Raw genomic sequence first — 26,359 nt, 5'->3', positions numbered from 1 at the left:
TTTTCGGTAAAATTGCTACAATATAAGAATGGTATTAACTAGCAAAATATAAAACAAGGAGAGTGGATTATGGGGTGGGTGATCTGAAGCACGAGTGGGTCTTTCACAACGGGAGGTGAGACGACACAAAAGGGAAAGGTGAGAACCCAACCCTGGGTGCCAGCAAGACCAGACAATGACAGGGGCATGCTCAGAGGAAAATAACTTGTAGATCTAATCTCTTAATCTCCATTTATAAAATGTTAATAGTTGTATTACTACATGGCTGGTTTACCACCTGCTTCTTAATTTTAACAGTCTTTATTTTATTATGAAGTTACTACCAAACTTAGGGGCCTCTTTATAAGCCAAGGAGGCAGGATAGAAACGACAAAAAGTTATTCCATATACTTGATGTGGCCAGCTCAGTGGACTAAACAGTTTTAAGGTCCTGGTATTCCAGTTAAGGCAAGATATGGTAGAGATGCCGCCTTGCAGCACAAGCACACATCCCACCTCCAGAAATCCTTGTCCAAGCATGTCAGCATAGGCAGAGCTTCAAAACCCCAGCAAAATCAAGGCAGGGATGACGTGCTTGGACTAGCCTGGTCTCCAAGACTGATAGTGCCTCTCCCCACTTTCCCACGGTGCTGGTGACACACCAGCCCCTAGAACAAACTTACACACACGAGGTCAGAGACATAACAATAAGGGCAAAAACATCTGTGAAGTATTCCAGAGAAGAGGTCTCACTACCTTGCCTGCACAGCCAATCCTGCAGTCATCCAACAGTTTTTAACTTGCAATGTGCCCACTTTGCCTTTAAACTTATCAGGTGACCTTGATCCAGTCACATTCTCTCAGCCTAACCTATCTCAAATGGTGGCTGTTAGGATAAAATGGTGGAGGGGGAAATGATGCTTTGAGTCCCTGTTGGGGAGACAAGCAGAGTATAAGTACATAAATAATACTACTGTGGAACTTGCCCCGGTAGTGCCCCATTTTAACCAAGGATCATCATCAACCCCATTTTGACCAAAGATCATCATCAACAAGATCTAAACCCAAAATTCCAGAATCTCACATATTCTACATAAAGCCACTGCAGCCAAAGTAACAAAGTGTGTGTCTCAACACCCTGAAGATAGTTCTGGCTTGCAAATACTCTTGCCACAATATATTTGATAGTTTTTAAAGTTTACAGGAGACCTATTTTTGTAAATCCCCAAGGAGATACCTTTATTCCTCAAGAAAAGCAGCTGATTTCAAAAAATAGGAACGTAACTCCAGACAGTAATAGTACAATATATCATACCATCATATTTCTAGTCACATGTACAGTTGTCAAATAAGCAATTCTTTGTGTTTCTCCATTCAGTTCAGACACTTTGGCACCAAGAGGACTTTGACCCAGAAGAGGGTTTTGTTAGTTTTAGACTGTCTTATGTTTTCACCATCTGGTGGCCTCCACCCTGTAATTTTCCCCTGTCAAAAAACAGTCCAGTTCTGCAGCCAGGAGAACCTAAAGCTTGGCCGGGGTCATAAAGTACTTCCTGTTCTTTCCCCTCCAGAGTTGTTGAGGATGATCCTCTGGACCAGGGGTCTGCAAACTGTGGCTCTCCAGATGTTCATGGACTACAATTCCCATCAGCCCCTGCCAGCATGGCCAAGTGGCAGGTCTGATTGAAACTGTAGTGCATGAACATCTGGAGAGCCAGTTTGCAGACCCCTGCTCTGGACAACCTACCAGTTCTATGCCAAACTTAGCATTGAAACTGTCCACTCCAGGACATTACTGCACTGCCCCACCATTACAGCCACAACTTTCTCAAGTCTCAAAGCACATCAGTGGCTGCAAGTCCAAAATGCAACATCAGGCAAAACTACATTAGGTTACAGATAAGGCTGGGAGTTTGAGGATCATTTTGCCAAACCTTAGACGAAACACTAATTTCCTTCTGCAGCAAGACACACCAACGCAAAGGCACCAGAAGTTGCTTTTGAGCACAGTTTCTCCACAGGGCAAACTGCTCCCCCCCCACCCCAATAACTGAACAGGACAGATAAAGTAGTTGTCCCAATGAAATCCACTCTATACAGGAGCCTATCTGATGCCTCTATCAACACTGGTAGCTTAGCTTGGATCATCGAGAGAGCGTAATGAATTTTCGAAAAACTCCAGCTGCTATACCTACTTTGAAACACTCAGTTTTTAAATGTCAAAGTCTTAAAAGTAGTGTTCAAAAGCTTGAGGTCTCAGGTATGCCATTATCTGCCACACTAGGGGAGACAATTTTAGCATACCAACCACGTCTCCTTTCTGCACCGCTGCCTCTCCATTTAAATCATGGACAATGGCTATTGCAATGCCATATATCTTAAGGTCTAGTGTTACAGTCTGCCAGACTCCAGAATGCTACATTCCAGAGCCAAGCATTTTCTAACACAAGATTATACCCTAGGCAGTGGTTTCGGAAAACAGAAGGCAGCGTACTGCTACTTGCTTCACTTGATCTAAACAGCAGCGCATAATCTCAGACCTGCATATTTTGCATTCTACAACCTGAATGAAATAGATGAAAGTATATGTTTTTGCTTATTTTGACTAATACTGCCATCTGTGGAATCACTTCTGAGTTAGCAACAGGAGAGTCAAGCAAAACTTGTTCGGGGCCACATTCAGCCCAAGACCTACATTACTTCTTTTGCCAAGACCACAGCTCTTCCATTAGCTTTCAGATAAGCATACCTTGCATGGAGATATAAAGGTCATGTTTATATAGCACTTCTCCAGGTTCTGAAAGGACTCCATGCATCACTTCACCAGATCATCGCACCAAACAGCAGATAAGAGAAACTGAAGGTAAGAAAGAGTAGCTCGCCAGGTCCATCGGAAGAGTGTTCTGCTCTGACAAGGGACTTTGCAGCTCTCAAGTCATCCCCTTGATCATTATGCTACACAAGGGACTCACAATCCACTCTTCTCTAAAAGTAAACTCGTATGGACCCAGTCTCTTGAAGGCAAACACTCTCCTAGTTGAATGGGGCAAGTTGTTCCAGCAGAGGCCCCAGAGTAGCTGACTTGGACTCTGGACCTAGTGCCTTCAGCCAGTGTGAGTTTCCTCACATAGCCATTCTAAGCAGAAACCAGACATTATTTAACGTGCTATTTCTCTTGCTGGAGGGCACACAAGCAGCTGCAGCAGGCAAACTTGCAAATATATGCAAGAAGAAAATGTGGAAAAGGTACTCAAAATTAAGATCACACAAAGTGGAGAGTAGACTTACCCAACATGCTAGCAACATGTAAATTAAGTGGGGGGCCCAAAAAAGAAAAGGAATAAACACATTTTGCACATTTTAAAAAGGTAACAATACCTTTGTGTATGAAGGTAATAGCAGCTTTGCTGGACAAGACCAGACAGTCCAACAATTTACTTCAAGCGACAGCCAGCTGGATGCATCCACAAGTTCATAAGTATGAAAGAAATGGGGTTTTTTAAATCTCTAGCATCTAAGGCACAGAATTAAACTACCTCTAAAAAAGTAACTATATGACAGGAAATCAACACTCACGAGACCTATCTCCCCCACAATGCAAAGAGGCGTCAAGTTAGTAGCCAGAACCATATCATGTGGTTATGACAACAGCCGCCCCTGGAAATCTAGCAATCCACACACAAACTTCCCCCTTCAGCCTCTCCCGCAGCATATGAACTGTAGAACTTCTTTGCAAGTCTGTCATGCCTACTTCAAATGCACCTGGACATTTCACGTTCTAACTTGCACTCTGAAACTCTACCCAAGGCTTCGGAGACTAAAGAACAACGAAGCATAGATGCACCTAGGTGTAAGTGGTGGCCTTGGGAAATTATCAGGGCTAGGACTGGTCAAAGAGAAAGCTGGCGGAATGCTGATGTTCTGATTACAGTTTAAAGGCAGGCAGGTCAGTGCCAGAAAGACAGACAGGCTTACAAGTCAAGCCAGAAAGTAGAAGTGCTCTTTAAAAGAGATGCAATAAAAGGTCAGACATGTACATTACATTTAAAAACTGCATTTTCTCAGGGTTTTCCCAAATGCATTCATAGGGGGATAGAAGTCTGGTCTGGACTACAGGTATCTCCCTACAAACAAACAAGTTCCTGTGGTCATCTCTGTTGTATATTATCTGTTACTTGATTTGGAAAGAGACCAAAGAGGTTAGCAGAAAGGGGGATCTATATTATTCCCTTGAATGTGTTAGCAGCACATCGCCTGCTTTTGGGGGAAAGGGGGGGAACTGGAAGGAAATCGAAAGTGTTTCTGGACACAAATGCAAAAGCACTTCTGGAAGATCAGTTGCAGATTACCAGTTTTGAAATGCCCCAAGTTAGCATGCAAGGCTGTTGCCCTTTGTACTTATTTATGAGGCAGGTACATATAACATGAGTTTTTGATCAGTAAGATAGTAAATATGTGGTCTTACTTCTGCTTAGGAATGATAAGAAAAAAACTTTATGGATTGTCCCAATCCATTCTTGGCCTACGTGTACTCGGCTAGCCTCCGTGGAGGGACTTTTTCAGAGCAGAATCTTTGATGTTTCCTTTCTTAATTAACCTGCAAAAAATGTCAGCTGCTACACTGATCCTAGGTGTAGTGTGTTTACGCACTCCTAGCAGTAACTAATTCATGGAAGTCATTCTGCTTTCCTTTTCTTGAGCTGTGAGTGTGTCCAACCACACACAGCACACAAGATCCTTAACATAGTCTAGAACTATTCAGGAACCAAGAGAAAACTTTCTTCCCTTTTCAGAAAAAAACACCTACCGCTTTTAGTTCTTATAGCTATGGATACAAAATGATAGAGCTGCCTGAAGTCTACCAAGTCAGAAAGCACCTTATCTGGTATTTGTTTGTTCTAGACAATGCTGTTTGCCATCACGAGTTCTCTGCATTATTAACGCCAAGTCTGGCTGGGCAGAAAACTGACAAACTACCCAACCCTTCCTGAGAGAAGGTTATTCAAGACAGATGCTTAAAAGTCCTTAGAAAACTTCTGAAGATTAAGAGTTGGATTTCTTAGTGCAAGCACAGCAAGTTTGTCAGGGATCTTTTTTCACCGATCCTCCTTGCTGCATGCACCTGCACCTTTTGAAAAACAGCACAGGATTAGCAACCGAGAGCGATGTGATGCTGGGGCTCCAGCAAGAAGCAACAGGCAGAAATCCCCCCATACCTCTGGTGCAAATGGAGCATGATTTTTGTCCATATTCCTTCTTGCCACAACTGCCATTGTTTCCAAGGCTCTCTCAACAGGGAGAAAAACCTGCAAAGGAGTGGTGAAGGGAGGGGGATAAATAATGAAGGGAAGGCAGCAGAGTGCTATTTTCAAACTTGCTCTCTCCACAGAAGAGTTGGATCCAGTAAACATATATAATGTAATCCTCACAACAACCTGGTAACCTTAGCCATAGGACTCCATTACAAATTAGGTGATAAGGCACACGGGGGACTATTCAAAAGCATACATCTAAACTCATGGGATTCCAGCTCATAATTTTCCTCAGAAAAGGAATGGAAGAGCAAGGCAAAAATGCCCATGAAGTGTTGTGGCAGACTCCAAGATCATGGCTGAACCCACACATTAGCCACTCTCATTAAGATAACTGAATCATTCAAGTGAAGAACAAGGGCCAGTACTCCTCTCAAAGACCCATCTGGAAGTCTCCAAGAAACTCTTGCTTTGCAGCTTTTTCATTCACACACCATTGCCTTCGGTCAGGCCGATATTCCCCATAATCTGGGGATCTTCCCTGCACTAGTACCAGCTGCTGCCAGTTTAAAAGTATGGTGATCCTGACAATTCCACATACCTTGGAGAGACAGTGAACGACAATTGCTTCCTGTCACTTGCTCCATGTCACAGAAAGGGTTTCCACACTGAGTGTGTGGAAGAGAAGTGGTAGTTGCAGTGGTTTTTTCCTACATTCAGCACATTTAAAGAGGGCAATTTGTCAGTTCCAAATAAGTTCAATACCAGCAGAAGGTCCACCATAAACGAGCCCATGCGCACATACAGTAAACTAGCCATCACATTTTCAGTGGTTAAAGATTTCTGAACAGAATTTTTTGCAGCCTTCTGCTGTATAACGAAGTCCTGACATTATTAGTCAGTTGTCAGCAACACACATACAGCAGCAAGAAAGTATAACTTGGTAGACAAGTATTAACTTAAGATAAGCAGTCCCAGTCTTGACAAGCAGATGCAAGTAACTGGTTTCCACAAGCATCTTTGCTGAAAATCATCTTAGTCTTGCTACATACTCACTAGTAAATGCCTTCTTCTGTACAGTTGTTCTCAAGTCAAAAATCCATTGCAAAGTCAGGAAGGAATCAAAACTAGGGAAGTATCCCTTTATATTAATAAAAATTAAGCATGAAAATTATATAATATGAACTCATTCTGTGATGGCTATGAGATTCCTTCGATTTATGCTGCAGAGGAGGAGTATAACATGCAGTTTCTAGACAAGTTAAGTCTCAAAAACTACACCTTAATCAACTCTCTTCAGAAAGTTTGAGAAATTACCGATCCTGACCCATTTTCTCCAAAGCATACATCATGCTCCGATAAGGTTTCTTACACACGGAGCATTTTTTGTCATACATCATATTTTCTCACAGGTGCATTGTACAAATACATTTGCCAGGGGTTCACGATTGTCAGAACTCCAAGGTATGCACTGTGCCAAACATAGGTTTGCTACACTGTACTGTGTGAAGTGATCTTTTTGGCTCCAGCAGTATCCCTGTTTCTATTCAGTGAACCACTTCTCCCACCCCTCCTCCTAACCCATTTTCTCCAGTAAAACAATTCGAAGGCTTTATTTCAGCTCATCATCTACCTTTTCTTCTCTTATGATGCTCAACTCTTTCCACACTATACCATGACGAGTCTTCACTCCAGCTCCGGGAAATACTTATCCAGGCCTCTCATATGTTTATATACCGTTAGCAAACAGATTTAACATTTTCGTTTATTTAAAACATTAGCCAATTTTCTCCCTTTGGAACTCAAGACAGTACACAATATAACTCAAGGCAGTTTACAATATAAATAAAACCATTATAAAAACACAATTAAAATATAAATCAAACAATTATAAAAACACATAAAAGGACACAATACATCTGCATACCACTTTTCCACATTGCCCAGAGTGGTATCTGCACAAGACAACCAGGCTAACAAAAATATAACTGGGGGGGCGGGAGGGGGGGGTGAACCAAATCCATCTGAAAAGCTTTTGAAATACTTTGACCTTTTCTCTGAACAGCAATAGGGGTGCCTCGTGCTTGGGGATCTGCCTCATAGCCACCAAAGCAGGCTGGGAATTTGTTCCATTGAAAAACTTGAGATACTGTATCAAATATATAATGAAATGTTTGCAATCATGCTGCCAAGTACCAATAGCTTGGCAAGAGATGGAGATGTGGGTGCCAGGAAAGGGCAGGGTATAAATTGAATAAAATATATAAATATTGTGACCACACATTCAAGCTTCCAATTACGGTAAATAGCTGCCACACTTCAACGCCCATCCTTTCAGACTTTAAAAGCTAAAAGTGTGTGGGGCAGCAAGTCTAGAGTACTCCAAAAAGCAGGATGTACACATATTGCAGGATTCCCGTTGGTCAGGGGATGTGAAGTTTCAATGACTTTCTCTTATACACCAGAATTATGCAAAGTGTACAGGTACAGGTTGAACTGCGCACATCTCTTTACGTCAGGCATTTGTAATATTTTAGCTGACGACAGCAATGTAATCAGTCAGGCAACCAGACCAGTGGTCAAGAATTACAAAAATTTACACCCTGGCCTGAAGGCAAGGTCAGAAAAAAATGTGAAAGATTTGGGTCTTTACGACTTGACTTTCCCTTTCAAACACTACAGCATTTCTGTAGTAGACTCCAGGGTCGTTTTTCATTCACCTGCTATTCATTCTGAGATTTTCTTCCCAAACTCCTACACTGACCCCAGTTTCTAAGAAAACGCACCTTTCCATGCCAAGCACAGAGAAAAAGTGATAGCTTTGTTACTCTATGGACTTTGATTGCTTTGCCACTCCCTCCATACACCAGCCAGTTCCTGTGCATGCAGGAATCTCAGGGACACACAAACCCATGCGGGCAGGCGGGCAGGCCCTTCCACAAGCGGCCTCTCCTTCTGGTAAGCAGCCAGCCTTCAGCAACAAAGCTCAGGCTGCTCGCAGGGTGTGTCCCACACTGATTACAACTGGCCCAAGGCAGAAACATAAAAGCTTTGCCTCAACCTGTGTGTCACATACACAAGACACGTCTAACAAGTTGATCTGATCTCATCAAGAGACTAGTCTGGCTCGTTATATGACAGATAATGATGCCCACACCTTCAACAGATGAAGATTTACATGCTTGGAAGTTACTAGTGGCCTAGCTTATGATACTCAAAAATAGCTCCCCTGGCTGTGTAAGAGGACAGTTAAGAAAGGAAGATTTTTTTTAAAAAAAAGGAACGTTAGAAGCACAGAAATGATGGGCTGTTGAGAAAAGCGTAAGGAGGCTTGAGAGCAGGGTGGGGAAGGAAAACAAACACAACAAAAAATGCAATCAATAGTCAGAGATCCCAGCAAACCTCAAGGACCAGGCTCACCAAAATTTCATTAACAGAGGGAATGACTGGCAGAAAAAACAGTGGGGGTAAAAAGACAAAGAATAGGAAGCAAAAAAAGTCATTATATTGGTATCCTGTTCCCACCCACCCCACTGCATATATTTGGAATGAGACAGAATACCTCCTATCACTAGAAATTCTGTTCTGAAGGACTTTTCAATCCAAAATGCTGTGGGGTGGGGAGCAGAAACCGAACAGTTGAAGTCACTGTGGAGATGGCAAGGGAAGGTACACACCAGAAGACAGTGAAATATGAGCTCTGGCCTACCCAAACCAAGGTTACACCCAAGGCCTCGCCGGAAGGGAGCAGTAATTCTGAGGTGGAGGGAAAGAATATAGAATGAAAAGGAAATGGAGCCCAGTTGGTAGCACAACAGAGGGAAGGAATTGTTCCAGTGGTATGTCAGCAATCTGGCTCCAGGGCAGCTGTCCTTCTGGACAGTGAAAGTGGAGTTTGTGCGTGCATGCATGTGAGGGCTGCTTTGTAGAAGCCATAATCATAGCTAAGCAAGCCAGAAACGCAGCCACCCTTCCCCCTTAAGGCCTCTATTGGGGCCAGTGTAAAAGGAATGCAAGAGTGAGGTATTCCCTGTTTGGAACAACAGAGATACAAGAGCAGCATGCTAAAAACCCACACACACCCCAAGTGCTTGAAGCACCATTGCTAACTATTAGCTAGGAAGAGACACCTTCAATACACACCAACATGACTTTAGGAGGAACTATCCGCAGTCTCACAAAAAGAAAAAACCTGTAACTTCATTCGCCACATGCTGGACAGTTTTTGTTTCAGAATGATCCGTTAGGTCCTAGTGCCTGCCTGCTTGCTTGCCTGCCTGCCTACCTACCTAGCAGCAAGGAAGTTACAGTGAGGAGGCCTGGATACTGCAACCAGACACCCGGCACAAGAAATCCTTGAGACCTTATGAATCTCTCATTCGAAGCTAGCGAGGCACACGCCCCACTTGAAGATTCCAGAACACTAGCAGATATTTCCAAGGTCTTTCAGTAGTGGTTATAACAATGTGTCTGCATACTAAGTCCGGTGAGTCTCCTGTTAAGAGTGCTTGCAAGACCCAGTCAAAGGAACTATGGTACCTAAAGATGCCTTCATGCCCAAATGACAGGAAAAGGACTGTATAAAGCAGTCCCTTGGTTATCCTTTAGATTTGATTACTCCACTGCAGGTACTTTCTCCCACAATGGTAGGTTACATATTTGTGACTCATAACTATAGCTAGTGTTATGCATCTTATGGTAATCCTTAATGCTTCAACGTGCAATAGCATTTTTCCTGAATTAACACTTACAAACCTGTGTATGAAGCAGAGGACAAGGCAGCCTGGATTCAAATTCCCAGCTTTCAAGCGCAGCAGATTCACAAGTTGGAAATCATGTCGCAACAAAAGGCCACTCTTTTCTCTGTGGGAATTTGCAGCTGAGCCCTAGGGACAAAGGGATTTCACAGGCACATACACAGACGTCTCCCTTCTCTCTCTCTCCCCCCCCCTCCCCATTTCCTGTCACAGTAGCACCAGACCTCAGGCTCAGAAACAAACAAACACAGAGTTTGGATTCTGGGAAACAGGCCAGAGCATTCCAGGGCAGCTGGGCCACCAATCAGCAGCAAGAGCTCCCACTTCACCCAGCGCAGCTCCTTATCATTTTAGAGGAAAAACAACCCTTCCTGAACTCACTCTCCCCCTATTCAACCCAAGACAGGATTTGGCTTAGGAGGCAGCCGGGATGCTGGGTTTGTGGCTAAAGTGTCAAGGATCTGGAGGGGGGTGGGGAGGAGGAGAGAAGGCCAAGTACCAAGTTAGCCATTTTGTTTCAAGAGCACTGGGCATATGAGTAAGTAACTGCCTGCTGCCCATACAACAAGCTTATGCAGAGAGACCTCCAGATAAAATATATTTTAAGGAGACAAGAAAGTAAAGTTCCCTGTACAATAATTAATCAGAAACTAGGGGGCTTAGTATACCCCCACACTGTCCAAACTGCCTTGCATCTCACACCATTCCCTTCATGTGTCCAACTGATTTTCAGGGTTTCCTTTTCTCCATTACTTCAACAACTTCAGCTTTCAATTACAGCCTTAAAGCAAACAGAACCCTGGTGTTCTGAGATAAGGCTCTGCCTATCAGCTACACAGGAGCAAAGTCCTTTGCTGTCCAACAGCCGTAGCCAGAGGAATCATAGCCTCAGCGGATACTGATGGTGGGAAGCAGCCAGCAGAGAGATCAGTCCTACGGCCAACACCCAGCTGACTCAATTTTGAATGACCTTCCCATGTTGACAGGGAGCATGCAGACAAACAGCGCTGAGCGTGCCCTGCCTAAATCACAGGTCCCCTAAATCTTTTGCTGAAAAGTAGAGATGCAGACGATTCCCCCACTCCCTGAAGTTAATTTTACCTTCACGTGTAGCTTGGTTCTTATACCCAGCATATTAAACTACCCCATTGTGAACTGAAATCTGTCTCCAAAGTCAGAATCCCCTCAGAACCCATGCATGTCTGTATGGGGCTAGAAGCAACAGCTTGATTATGCATCTTGACCACATCTAGTTATTCCAACTCTGAGAAAGAATAACCTGTTGAATCAAGTGATCTAAAAGTTACTAAAATGGCTGCCGCGCTGCCCCGAAAAATCACTCTACTACCCCAAGCCACACCTGCCTCAACTGCAGATATTGTCATGCCATTTGGAACACACGGGCGTTAAGTACATAAAAGACTTTAAACAAACATGTCTCAAAATTTTTGTTTTATAAGCATGTCATTATCCTATGAGGCACAAACAAAGCCTTAAATTACTTGAATCTCAGTCCTAAAATTCTTTAAGATCATAAAACCAAACCCAGTAAAAGCCCCTCCCCACCTCTTACCCATTTCAGCATTTACCACATATGAGGCTGGCACCCAAGGAATGTAAACTATTTCCAACTCCACATACAATACCAGTCCTTGTGGAGCCATATCACTGGACTACAAAACAGTCTCCCGCAGTAGCTACAATTTGTGCCTTCTATGTTACAAGCCATGCCGCCATACAGCACGGCACCAAAAAGAGCTGTGTTGATCCAAGGTATCATTCAAAGTGCAACAGGTACTCTGGCGTTTTATTTTTACTTCCTCCTTTAGGCTGTGTCGGATTAAAAAGAATTCTGCAGGAAATGTCTTTACTCAGAGTACTGCAGATGGATAAGCCATAATATCAGCTGGCTCTCCCATACTTCAGCAATGTGAGGCTACAACCAGTGTTCATCGCAAGTAATAGTAGCTGGCAATTGATCAAGGTAACACTTTGGTAAACTGACCAAAGGCTAGCCCTCCAGAAGACCAAGACCCTCCATCTTTTGAAACCTAGCATTCTCAGAATCTAACAGCTAGCTAACCCCTTTTATCAGCATACACAGTCACTGCCATCCTGAGTGACTACAGCCTTCAGTTTCCTGAAAAATCTCTTTAAAAGTTTCTAGCTCTTATGGCTGTAAAGAGAAACTAGAACGGGTAGTGCCCAGTCTCAGAAAGAAGAGGGCTTATAGGAGCTAGGGAGAGTGGCTTCTGTGTTTTATGTTGGCATTGTATAGTTTCATGCTTTCTTTGCACACAACTGGATTGCCTTAGGACATAATGTATTGTTTCAGAATGAAGCACAAAGCTCCGACCAAAGAGCTTGCCATTTTTTAATCTATTGTTTCCTACTCTTTGCTAATAAGGCAAGCCGCCAACTAGTAGGCATAGAAAGGACACACCAAGGCTCAGAAATAAGTGCTCCATTTCTTCAAAAGAAAATCAAAGCACCAGTGCATTGTACCACATTCACCTCCGCCCTCTTCCCACCCCCACTCCATTCTGCCAGACTCTAAAGTCTCCATCTTTTCTCTGCATGGTCCAGACTATTTCCTCTTTCCCCTATCTGTATATGGGATCAAAGAGACAGAAGGACAATTTACCAGATTCAGTCATCAAATGGAATAGCACAGGAATGGAACAGCAGCTGCTGCTTGGCTACTGTAGCGGATAACAACAAACCCGCACAAGGCCAAGATCAGGAATTGCGTGAGTGTTATCAACTGTGGGGATGTGTTACAAAAGGCTTCCTCTTCCAACACTCAACCAATAAACCTTCCTGTATTTATTTATTTTTTAACATTCTTTATAGTCTACCTTTCTCACTTGAACTCAAGGCAGATTACACAGAGTGAGCCAATACAAGAAATGAGTGGGACATTCAACAAACAATGCAATAGGATTAGGGTTGTAGAACCAACCAGAAGTCTAAAAACAGAACTGGAGAAAACTATAAGTGTTAATATGACACATTAAATTATGCAAAATTCCATAGTAAGATCTTAGTTGCACCACAGCCCATAAAATTTTTACCAAGTAACTTTGTGAATTGTTTAGTACAGTGCAATTCTATTGCCTACATAGAAGAGCCCTCTTTTTACACAGTTTGCAGAAAACCTTGAGAGTGGGAGCCTTCTTGATCTTCTCAGGCAGGCCATTCCAGAAGGGGGCCACAACAGAGAAGGTACGTATATGGGCAGTTGCTGAATTTTCCTTTCTGCAAGTTCACACCTGTAGAATACTCCAATGCAACAAATTAAGTTGCCATGGCAGAGAATAGGGGGAAAGGCGGCCTTGCAGATATGAGGGTCTAAACCATGAGGGCTTTGCATGTGACTACTAATACCTGAAATTTAACTTGAAGTGCCTGTGGACTCCATCTAGTCTAGTCCTAAGACATAACTGGCTAGGTTGACAATGCACTTCTAACCAGTCAGTGCACAGGACTCACTTCTAGCTGTAGAAGTGAATCCTGCACAGCGACTGGTTGCCTATGCATCCCTCACAGCCAAACCAGTTCCCCGCCCGCCTCCCCCCCCCCGAAAAAGGAGCAAGCCGGGCCTGCCAGAACAGCAGCTGTGCAAGCCGCCCTCCCCGCTATGCCTGGCACAAGCCTCCCCATTCCCCTGCCCTCTCCCACCCTCAAAGACCAAGCCAAACCCCGGAGGGGGGGGTGGTATCGGCAGCAAGCCATCCTCCTCGCCTGGCCAGCACAAGCCTACCTATTGCTTTGCCTGCCCTCACTCAACCCCGCTCTTGCATGGCAATTGGCCCAATGTTCTTCCATTGGATCCTGACCAGACCCCTGCTGCCCTCCTCCCAGGAGCAACCACCGCCACCCCACACTTCACCCTGCCACCCCGGGCCCACCCAAGCCAACCCTCAGGAGGCACGGTCCCACGGTCACCTCCACTTACCAAGGAGCCCCCGACAGTCCTGATGAAAGAAAGAAAGCTGCAGCATGTCAGCACAGTAGGCCAGCCTTTGGACTTCATCCCTGCTGCCCCAGGCTCACCCAGCACCCAAGTCGAGCCTCTTGAGGCTTGGTAAGCAGGTCCCCCCGCTCCACTTACCAAAGAGTCCCCGACACTCCCGAGTGAAGAAGGCAAGCTGTAGCGAAGTGGCACAGCTGAAGAGACCAGCAGTGGACAAGGGAGACTCCAGGGCTGCAAAGCCCTCCCATCGAAGCCCAGTCTTCAGGCCCAGCGGCAGCAAACTGGCTGTGCCTGTCAGGGGAGAAGGAGCAAGTAACCCCAGCCCCAGCCAAGTTTAAAACAGGAGCCAGGTAAGGTCGAGGGAGTTCAGAAGGAGACAAGGTTGGGAGGAGGGAGGGGATAAAAGGAGGAGAGCAAGACAGTGGGTGGGGGGTAATGAGAGAGGAGGAATGGAGCAGTGAGGATACCACAGAGAGCAACAGTGGATTAGTGACAGAAGGAGGGGAAGGAAAGCCAGAGAATAAGGAGCCCTTGGTGGGTGCCCTTTGCCCACCACCTGTTCTAACGCCTGTTGTATTTGTTTGCACAAAGGGCTTCACTTCACAGCTAGTTCCCAATAATAGCCAAGCTGCAGCATTCTGAAGCAGCAAGACTTTCCAAACTGATTTTGAGGGGAGACCAATGCACAATGTGTTGAAGTAGTCTAGTCTTGATGTTACTGTGGTGTGGATCCAGATGATCAGATCAGCCATATTAAAAGAACGGTCCATTTTTCGGCCTAGGCTGAGTTGGCAGAAAGTCTTTTTACAACTGTATTAACTTGCTTCTCCAGTAATAAAGTTGGGTCCAGTATAACCCTGAGGCTGAGTCAGCAAGGGTCAGTTGAACTCCATCAAAAGTGGGGAGAACAATGTCCTTCAAAATCTCTGCCTTGCCAGCCAGCATTAGTGGTGTCTTCTCAGGGGGATACTTTCAATTTGTTCAATCTCCGCCAATTTATACAGCAGCCAGGACCTTTATAATAGATTTGGATAAGGATATATAGATCTGGCACCATCCACATAATGATGATGCCCAACCCCAAAGCTACCAATTTTTTATCCTAAGAAACAAATACAGGTATTGAAAAGCGTGGGGGAATGCAATTGTGTCCTTTGCAACTCCACACAACAGGTCCTACACTGGTCACAACTAATTTTATTTGAGAATTTTATACACGTGTGGTGGGGAAGAAAAGGACAAAATGGGTTATCATAATCATGATTTTTCAAGGTGAGAAAATGTCAGTTCTTCAGTGTATGCACACACTTGTATTCTGTGGGAGTCAGGGCCTCAAACAATCCTTCCCTTCTACCTAGTAGACTCTGAAAGCCAGCAACGATATCCAGGATTTTAAAATATTAACTGGTCCAATAAAAGTCTGCTGACAATTTTATTCTTGCTTTCAATGTTAGAGAAATTCTACTAACATTCCTAAAAGTTCTTGCAAGTTTAACTTCTCTGGTCTATCAGCGATGCTTTCCATATACAGGATGATCTTTAGCAGCAAGCTCCAAATACAGGTAGACAAGCAATACATGAGCCAACACAACTACTCAAACATCTTTTTGGACCCGGTATGACACACTTGGTATATTTTAGCTACTCCATTGCAGGTAGTGAACACTGCTCCCCATTTTGTAATCCCGGCGCAGCAGATATGGAAGTCACCTATACAAACTGTATGATGAGTCAGTTAACCAGAGCATTTCATTTTTAATCTAGGTGCAAGACATGAACCAACCCAGGCTGCAGTCAGACAGCTTGTGCTAAAAGGACTTTGAGAAGAAACACTTCCATTTAGTTGAGGGAGGAAATATCCAAATGACTTTTCAGTCTCTTTGTTGTTCAGGCAGAAGGGAAGGAAGCATGCATTTCCTGGTCGGACAGGAAATGACATTGTGTTTAGTAACCAGCAGGAAAGACAAGCCTCCTACTGAACCCCAGATTTTGGCTTGGTTTGTCTGAAGGCGGGGAGGGGGTCAGAGAATGAAAGAGAATAGTCACATATCAGCACACAAAGTACCACAACTAATAACAACCCCTCCACCTTCAAGCTATGAGACCTAATATTACAGCAGACTTATAGCAAAGACAGAACTGGCCTGTTTACTCTTTTAAAGACAAGTTTAATTAATTTCTAGATTGCAAGAAAAAATTATGCAGTCTTTCTCAAACAGGCAAACCCCTTCAGAGTATCTTGTCTGGATTCAGATTTATTTACGGTCACTGAACAGTAAAATTCCAGATTAAAAAATTGCCCAAATACAGACACAATATAAATAAAATATATAACAAATTCATTATAAACAATAACAAGTAAATGAAACAATGTCCACCTAAAAGTAATAAAGAGGGATTAACTAGAACAAACGATAGAGTTCTGTCGATAGAGTTCCTGATTTTACTAGCTATTCATGCAAACTTAGCAACAGAATGTTCGATGTTTGTCTGTGTCTGATAATAATATTTTCATCCCGTCCCTCTTTGCCGAAGAGCAATTTGTCTGCACACAGGGCAGAAGCATCCTGCACATCTCATTGTACAGTGTGAACTCAAATAGAATGTGTTCTGAGTATCCTGTCTATTTGCTCTGGTCCGCTTTCCGCATTTACATTACTATAGAAAACAGCGTGAGACCCACTTGCCTGCCCCCAATGAAGTCTGGACATCAGTGTCACCCATGTAAGCATAGTAAAGTAGCCATGTTACACTGTGGCATTATATACAGCATTATTCTTTCAATAATTTTATACTAATACATTGGAGGTTCCTGAATATCAAACTGTTCTGGAACATCACCTCCCTTCCTCCCCATTTCCACCAACACCTATGGTTAAATTGGATTTGAAACTTAAACTGCTGCCTTATTTCATCCCTTATTATATGAAATCAGCTGTTACTTCCACAGTTGTCACAGAAATCTGAGAGTTAGCCAGACAACCTTTCGCCCAGACACATTTCTCAAGAAAGAGTGGTGGTGTAAGTGGATGGGGGGGGGGGGATTTCCTGTGTGTCACTGGAAATTTGAGGACATCATCATCTAGAACAGCAATCTGAATTAGTGGAAGGTGGAACAGAAGGAGGTGGGTGGGTCACAGAATTGCGATAACCTGGTCATTCATTTTGATCTTCAGGTGGGAGCGGCTGAGCCAGATATTCAAGCCAACGAGAAGCAGGTATCACAGGCTTCTTTATCTAGGCAAAACCAGCTCAATTCAAATAGGGAGGCAGTGGCAGCAATGAGGCAAGCAACAACACGCTCAAAAGAATGTATGTTCTGCTCTGAAGGGCAAGGAAAGGGGTGTGGCAGTAACATGCCGAGAGGACTATGCCGTTCTACCCTGCTAAAGAAGTCTGGTTTTAGTAATCTAAGGCCAACCCAGGAGTGTTGCAATACGGTCGGTCTTCCCTTGTCCTAAAGGAGTGCTCTCCTGTAGGAAGTCTGGGAAAAGTGGCTGGGGGCAAGGAGCAGAAAAGCTATCCAATTCTAAAAGGTCACTAACAATAATAAATATATGGAAAATAACAGGTCCCTAGAAGATATTTAATCAAGAGTGGGATAAAAAGAGATCACTGTGAAGAAAACAGGGCACTACTGTTAGTTCTACAAACTTGACTTCAGGGCATTTCCACCCTTCTCATGGTTGCAAACTTTAAGCACAACTGCAGCCAACCTGCAGAAAGTATTCACTTCCAAACTCTTGTCTGTCTTATTCTCACATTACTTTTTAAAAGAAATATGCCAAAAAGTAGTACTGTGTGAATCAGGCCTTAGTCAACAGACGAGAGAATGCAGCCCACAGGTCACAACACACTTAGAATTTAGCCTGTCACACAAGAGCCAAATATCATGGATATATTTTAGTTTGTTTCCCCAAAACCGTTTTTAACTTGTAGCAACTACAGCAGCCATGTTAAGTAGAACAGTCTGGTGAGCCTCACTCAGCATTTTGGCTTCACTTGGAGGCTGTGGGTGCTGGCAATAGCTGCAAGCTGAAGAACTGAAGAAGGGAGTGTCACAGGCCTTGCTTCGAATTAGCAACAAACGTGGTTATGGCTGCAGCTAGTGGGAAGGCAAAGAGACTGCCTTTCTAATGGCAATGAACAGTGCCAGTAGCTCTTCATCTCACTGTTAGGAAGCTAGTTTCACCAAGTCAGCTTTCATATCACCATACAAATGTTGACAGGGCCTGTGGCTCAGCAGTACAGCATCTGCTTTGATTGCAGAAGACCCCTCTCTGGCATCTCCAGTTGAAAGGATAAGGTTGCAAGTGAAGTTTCTACCTGGAAACCTGGAGACTCAATGCCAGTTACATTAGACAATACTGACTCTGACAAGACCAAATGGCCACTTCATGTGTTGTTTTGCTTCCCCCACCTTTACTGTTCGGCCCCTTCCACAAATGCAGAATAATACACTTTCAATCCACTTTCACAATTGTTTGCAAGTGGATTTTGCTATTTTGCACAGTAAAATCCAGCTGCAAAGTGCATGGAGAGTGGATTGAAAGTGCATTTTTCTGCATATGCGGAAGCGACCCTAGACAAAGCTCCTGGAGAACGAGAGGTCATGCAGTCTGTACCAGTTCACTTTTTCTAGCATTATTTCAGTTGTCTGCCTCCCTCTTCCCTGTCTCTCATATTAGATCTCCAGAACCTGGAGAAGGGAGAAAACGCATTTCTGTCACAGTATTTTATTTTTATTTATTTATAATTGATTTTGTATACCGCCCCTCCCCCGAAGGGCTCTGTTACATCTTGTAGCTGCCTTCTGCTCCTTCTATCTCATCTGTCTTCCAACAGTTTGTCAGTTCTATAGATATGCTTTAGCCCTGTGATTAATCAACAAAGGGGGGGAAACATACAAAAATGTGTGGGGCAAATGAAGGAATCTGATGCGTGTTGGATAGTTATTGGAGATGAGCGGTTTTATATTCTCATCCCATCCCAAGGATAAAATCCTAAATTTCTTCTCTGGATCCTTCAAAAGGTAACAAAACAAAACAAAAAGGGGTGTGGGGGGGGGGGAGGAGGTACATATCTAACAATAAGGAATTGGCTAGTGCCCCAGACTTGTGTCGTGTACACATGCCTGGAACACTGTTGTTATGTCCCAAGTTTTTTTACTGGGTAGCATTTGGTTAAGTTGTACACATGGAGGGCAGCAGTGGACTGAAGGTGAAGAAGCACCATTTTAGCCCCTGCCTCCATTGTCCACCTGCCACCACTGGCTAACACACATACCAGTTTGTATGGATGTGGCAGAACATAAATACAGGTACACTTTACAAGAAGATTAAACACGAGTTTGTTGACTTCAGATCTGGCCGACAGATGTTATTTCACATAGATTTTGCAGATAATCCTCCACATTTTTCATGCAGCGACACAGTCAGAGAATGATTCCCATAAAGCAGCATGATCCGTGAACATATATGATAGTTCTACCTTACCTGAAGGAGCTTACTAACTTTTGATGGGGTGGGGATTGGAGGGAAGAAAAGAATAGGCAATAACATGTCATCTCTTCCAGAATCCATTCAGTCTACCTCATTGTGACTTTTCACCACTTCTGACTACTTTTTTTCTTGTTCCAGTTCTTGTGGTTACGTACAGGCCACAATTTAGGAAACTCCACTGGAGAGGAAAGCCACCATGGTCTCTGCTTCCTTAAAAAGGTACACCATAGCTTTGCCCCACACTTTGATGACTCAGGTGTTGGTAACCACCAGACCCAGACCTTCCCCCTCCTCCAGTTTGTCCCTTTACCCACGATAGCACTGCAGATCTCTGACAAATCCTGCGATTAGTCAGTCCTTCAGCAAGTCTGACATCACGTCTTGCATCATCACATTTCTAGGAGAAATGCACCCACACTCACAAGTGGAAACGTCATAATCTCTCCATACTAATCAACTCAGTGACCTCAACAGATAGAAGCGGTTTACATTCCTTGGGTGCCAGCCATTAGCTTATAGACATCCAGACACAACAGGTATGCTACTTGAAGAAATTTAACTATCTGATAAAATACTACTTGTATCTGACAAAGAGAGTGCCAATTCTCAAATATCCCTAAAATCTTGTTGGTCTATAAGGCACTACTGGACTTGAATCTAGCTCTTCTAAAGCAACCCAACATGACTACCCTCTAAAACCATCTGAAAAATTGTATGCTTGCTAGAATATCACATCCACTAACAGCTACTATTTGTCAGGTAATAGCCAAGAGACAAAGAATTGAACAGCTATTCCGAAAAGGAAACCATTGTCTGCTTTCCTTTCAACCTGAGATGGCACAGTGAGAAGCATAATCTTGTGTAAATGCTGGAGAGTGTGAGATATAAGTATTTTCACACAAACAACTAACTCTCACAACACCAACAGTTACCAACTTAGTTTGCAATCTGTACATCTCTCCTTGAGTTAGGGAGAAGCTGCTGTTTTTATCACGAGTTGAAAAGCTAAGGTTGCCCAGTTCAAAACAAAGGACTGTTACCCACATTCTTGGTTTTGCTTGTTTGACTACCTCCAACTGGCAGCAGTGTCATTGCACCTTATTAAGCCCATTAGACCTTCCAGCTCCCAGTGACTACACCCAGATCACTGTGGGGAACAAGTGTTCAAACTTGAGGTTTAAAGAACCTGTTTTCTATCAGAAGCTCTAAAAGATGACTCAAACTTCAACAATTTAAACCACTTAATTCCCACAGTTAAAAGACAATTAGTTGACATTAAAACATTTTTGAAGTACAAGGCAGCACAAAGAAATAAACAGAAAACTTACTTTGCTTACCCCACCTTTGTTCCAAGAAAGGCAAACGTTTAAAGGAATCCCTGGGAAAATGTTCAAAATGGACTGGAAATTTTACAATAAAGCTTCTAACTCCGAATCTTTAGCTTTGCCTTGTGTCTTCTTCAGAACTTGGGCATTTGGTTTCTGAGATTTTCTTAACAATGCTGTACTCTAAAGAGGGTATTATACATCTAAGCATGTCACTTCCTTCCTATTTGAACTCTGAAGTGGACAAGAGGAAGGAAGTGACATACTTGGAGATCTATTGTGATGCCAGTTTTGGATACATGGCTAGTGAATGAAGAAATGTATGAACTGCACACAAATAGTAAACATTCATAACTATAATAAAAACCATTCCAGTCTCATGTGACGATTCTCAAATATAAAGAAAAAGTGTTGGCAGCACCATATAACCGTGGGAAGAGGGAAGTTTCCTTATTATCTAGAGCGGGTACAAATGAATGCACCAAATAGCAGGGCACTAACTGCCTGCTGTATTTCACCCCCTCCCTCTTTTGACTACCACTAAGAAGTCAAGATACATTTGTCCTACCTTGTAATATCCCAGATTTTCAACTCTGTTGTCTCCCATCTACCCACTGCAGAAAGCAATCCTGAGTTCATTCAATTTTTCACCCTGGCATGGACACACATATGCATGAACTGTGCTAAGCCTGTAGAAGAGCCAACAGGATGGAGCAATTACAAATTAGGGTTGGAGAGTCCTGGTTTCAAATCCTCATTCCACCATGAAGTTCACAGGTGGACCAACATCTCTCTTGTAGCATACCCTACTTCACAGCTGCAAGAGAAAACATGAAAGGAACAGGGAAAATTTAATGCAGCAAGTAGGCCAAGCCACACTTAGTTTACTCTCCCCTTATGTTCACAATTTGTGCTCCTTTAATCAATGGAAGCACTGAATGACATTGGATCCTGCCTTTTCTTCAAGCAGCTCAGGTTGGCACATGTGAAGTTATCCTGTTTTCCCCTCACCTGTCAGATAGCTTAGTTTAAGATAAACTTGCAACTAGCCAGACATCACAATGAGCTGAGGGTGTGAACCCTGACATCCCGATTCCAAAGCAAAACTATTCACTACAGCACACCAGTTCCAGAATTTCCTACACAGGGAATTAATTCGCCTTTTCAAGAGCTCCTCTGAAGAAAACCGCAACATGTAGATTTCCGTACCACTAGCCTTTGAGAAGCCATGACCACTCTCTAAAATGACGGCAAGGGAATCTCCTCAGTGTGCATACAATCTAGCAGCCTGCCCCACGCCAACAAGCAAGCAAGGTATCTACTATTCCAATGCTGAAGTGTTGAACTTTGCTTCCTCAAAGGGCAGCACCACATTTCATAGAGCAGTTGTGCAATTGGTAGTGAGCTTCCACAGGTCAATAACCTAGCCATATATATCTTTTTGGATTCAATTCATCTAAGCAGGAAAAAGGAGACTTGTAACTCAATGAGCTAGTGTATTTACCCAGGAAATATGATGCCTATTTGAAGTATCTAACCTGCCCCCACCAGCCATCCAAACAATCTGTTCTTTGCATCTAACAAACATCAAAAGTAAGTTAGACTTTAGAATTAGTCTGTTTTTCTATTTGCAACCCTCCACACTTCAGCCTGATTGCTTGACGTTTTGGTCCACAGACTGTTATGCCTTCACCATTATTCACTTTCTCAGGAAATCAAGTAGATAATTATAGTCTCAAAGTGGGAGAAGAGAGGTGGGCAATGGTGCCTGGACCCAACTACTCACCCTCTAACATTGAGGCATTTATCTATACATCTTGAGGGAACCGGAGACACTATGTTCACTACTAATCTCACACTTCCTTTGTGCTAAGCGAAGAGACGGTTTCTTCTATTACATACATTTGTTCATATTGGCAGAAACCCAGGATTTCTAGCATTTCAGAGACATTATTGTATTCTATCACAACTGCTGGCCCAAAAGCCACAGTGTATTTATGTTGGGCCATAAGTCGGCTGCGATTTGACAGCACTGCACACACACGTTTCTGTTGGACCCAAACATATACAGCCCCTCCCAAATCCTTTCTGTGGTGCCTTTGTGTTCTGCTTCTAAGGACAGCAATCTCTTTCCTTGTGGGTTGGTGGCCAAGGAAGGTTACTACTGCAATACCTCATTGTTATCTACCTCAGAAAACCTGGGGAAAATAGCACAATAAACATAATGACACAGGACATAATGGAAATTCAGCCTTCTGCTCAGCAGCTACATAGCTTCTCACTTTGCTAATCTACTCACTCATCTCAACAGGGGAAGAGGCTGTGAAAATCCATTTGTGTGTTCTAGAATCCTTCTCCAGTAGCCAAAGAATCCAAAAATCTAGACTCTAGTTTCAGCTTTACCCATTTGGGAAAAGCATATCCAGAAACTCCGACTAGCTATCTTTTTGATAATGAGATCTACCCACAGGAAACAAAACCGTAAGCTTATATACATGGGGTCACAAGTGACCACCGCTTTGTAAGTTTCTCTGCACACAGAATAGTCTGTTACCCATAACCTCCATTCTACAATATTGAGGGGCAGAAGTAAACCAAAGGATGAACGATAAGGTAAGGCAGTATGAGCAAATGCTCTTCCCACAGTCTAAAAGTTTTCTGTAGAGGAAGTATTTTCTCTAATTTTAAGTGTCCAGCCAGCCTCTAGGCCAACAACTATGATACTTTCACTTCCAGTTGCTTCAGAGTACCATACAGACTGGAGACCGCAATCAAACAATTCTTGTTGGGAAATTAAAAGCAATTGATTTCAAAAGTATTCCTGCCTTTTGAAGAGTCCTCAAAGTATTAAGCATGACAAGAACACTGGCAATAGAGACGTTCATGTGCATTCAGAAATTAAGTGCACCAGCTCACAGAAATGCATAATATTTTAAAAAATCCACGTTCCAGCACTTAATGGTAAAGGATCTCCTCCCAAAAAGGTGGGCTGAACCCCCCCCCCTTTAAAAGAAGCTTTACGATATTCCACCCCAGAAAAGAAAGTTCTGACTCATTATGGAGCCCGCTCCAAAGCGGCAGTTCGCGAACAAGGGACGGAGGGAGGCCACCACCCAAACGCACCTGGGGAAAAGCAAAATGGGATCCACCCAGCATCGTGTCTTTGAAGCTTGCTTGACACGAGAGCTTCGGGCACGAACCCCTGCTGCGGAATCGCTCAGATCCTTTCTTTCCAAGAAGTGGGGAGTGAGGTGGGCTTGTTTTCAGAGCAGCGAAATCAAACCCACTTCCCTGGAACTCAAGTCACATTCCTCGCCTTCAGTTTTCTCCACAAGAAAAGAAGGGGGAGGGGAGGACCAGGAGAGCCCCGAACAGCAAACTAACACAACACTCTCCAAACGCAGATGACCTTCCACACAAAATAAAGTTCGGGTGCGATCTGCATTATTATTAAAGACGTTTGAAAGTCTTACCTTTGTCTGTTTTTTCCTCCTCCAGGAGCCGAGAAGCCCCCTACACGGATGCTAAGTAGGCAAGTTTGTTTCTTCCCCTCTCGAAGGCTTAAAATCAGAGAGGGGAAGAGGCAGGAATGTTTTAATTAGCCAGTCGCCGAAGCAGCTGTTCCTTTACCCCCTGAACCATTCAGATTGGCAATTCCGAAGAAAAGGCTGCACTGGACTGCAAGTGCAGGGGAAGGGGGGCAATAAGAAAATAAGCGTGCGCTTTCCTAACAAAGCGCTCAAGAATTTAAGAATAAAATATTTGCCAAATTAGCCCTTATGGGAGATAAAAGCAGCCGAACAGAAGTCGGGCGCCTCGGGAGTGAATCGTTCTTCAGCTTCCTTTTTTCCCCCTCGCGGGACGTTTCTCTTGTTTTCCCCCCCACCCTTTACTCAGCTCCAACACCTAAAATGGAAGTTGCACCCAGCCAAAGGCAAAGCAAGCTGGGTGGTGGCAAACCCTTGCGCTCCAGCCCAGCCTCTCTTTTCCTAAGTGATGTCAGCTTCTACACAGCTCCAATGGGAAGGAGGCATCAATCAGGGAACCGTCGTTATCCAATAGGAAACTCTATTGTAGAGGGGTTCCCCCCCCCCAAGATAAGAAAGAACACATAAAAGGGGATACACAAGGAAAGATAACTTTTAAAATCATAAACAGGAGAACAAAGGCAGGTTCCGCCTGCAATAGGTAGGCAGGATGATCTATCGCTCTCTATCCTGAATCATTCCGTTCGCAAACAGAACCACCTCCGGTTTCAGAGGACAACTTGAGCGCAACGTTTCCTGTGTTTTACATACCTTGCGCTTATCTAGATTTTACACAATAGCGCCTTCGCAGACCTGATCCCATACCTACTTACTCGGAAGTAAATTCTACTCGCAGGATTGTAGCCGCCCTGCCCATTCTTAACCGTATTAACCGAGAATCAGTCCTATGGATTAAATGGGACTTTCTTACTTACGATGTTTGGGATCACTGGACGTTTGAATTTTCGTGTATTTTGATTTCCCGTCTTCCCCTCTCCTTTGCTTATAATCGTTCCATCTCAAACGGCATAGGAAGAAAGGGATTTTGAGATCCTACCTTAATTATATCAAGATTCCCTCTTAAATAGCTAAGGGATGATGAGGTGATTTGCAATGAAATCTTGTCTAGGAGAAATTTGGGGACGTTTGTTTCATTATCATCAATGTGCCGGCTTTGATTTGCCCTAGCAAATTATTTCAAGCCTGCAATGAATCACGAATTTACTTCTCCCCTCTCTCTGTCAAAAAGGATAGCAACAAATCAGTACTATTGTATATGTTTGAACAATCCTAACCTGGATAGTTCCAGGTGAACCTGATCTGCCACATCTCAGAAATTAAACAGGGTAACTACTCTGGTTAGTATTTGGATGGGCAACCTCCAAGTAATACCAGGGTCATGATCTGTGCAGGCTGTTTCTCTCTCTCTCTTGCTGTAAGTCAGCTGTGACTTGATAGCACACAAAAGTGTTTTTTTTCCATTCCTTATAGAAGTTTATTGTGCCCAAATTCTGAGTTGTTAAATATTGGTAGATTAATTTCTCTATTTCAATGCAAATTTACAGTATGCTCAAGATTCCTTTGTGTTATAACCCTGGCATTGCTTGGAGATCTTCTGTCCAAATACTAAGGAGGGTCTGACAGTATGTGACTCACCCAAGGTGTGAAAATCTGCACTAGTGATTGTCGTTATTTTGGGTTAATTAGTCTAGAGTTAGGATAAGGCATGGAAAAATTACACTTCCCTAATGCCCAGTGTGATTATCATGATTGCATGTCTTCTGTTCTACCCATTCATCCCCTTCATGTACCTATTATTTAATATGAGGTAGAGAACTAATATGACCTACATGTTGTGTTAGGCATAATCATAATTAAATTCCTTTGATGTATTTCAAACCAAAATTCTAAATTGATTTAGCCAAATCAGCTGCAATATTCATGCTAGTTTTGGGGGCCAAATACTCATTTACGTTAAATGGATTAACTTAATTGGCTGCCTAAGTGCTCTGAAGATCAGTGATTAAATTAATACCAGCTAC

The 26,359-nt window shown here is 43.4% G+C and overlaps 1 protein-coding gene across 9 annotated transcripts in view; it reads right to left on the bottom strand.

The window, feature by feature from the left end:
• The window catches only part of CTNND1 (catenin delta 1), a 56,142-nt gene extending 31,392 nt beyond the window's left edge, over positions 1-24,750 (bottom strand). For 5 of the 9 annotated variants that reach the window (XM_048483621.1, XM_048483615.1, XM_048483614.1 and 2 more), the window contains exon 1: positions 24,264-24,749. The gene's annotated coding sequence lies outside the window, so the exon portion shown is untranslated. Of the gene's footprint in view, positions 1-14,102; positions 14,235-21,358; positions 21,486-24,263 lie in introns of those variants that run through there. The other 4 variants (XM_048483620.1, XM_048483617.1, XM_048483616.1 and 1 more) reach the window with 4 other exon arrangements.
• Between the last annotated feature and the right edge of the window lie 1,609 nt (positions 24,751-26,359).

This window comes from Sphaerodactylus townsendi, linkage group LG02 (genome assembly GCF_021028975.2).
Source record: "Sphaerodactylus townsendi isolate TG3544 linkage group LG02, MPM_Stown_v2.3, whole genome shotgun sequence".
NCBI lineage: Eukaryota > Metazoa > Chordata > Lepidosauria > Squamata > Sphaerodactylidae > Sphaerodactylus > Sphaerodactylus townsendi.
This window is presented reverse-complemented; position numbering and strand designations above follow the sequence as displayed.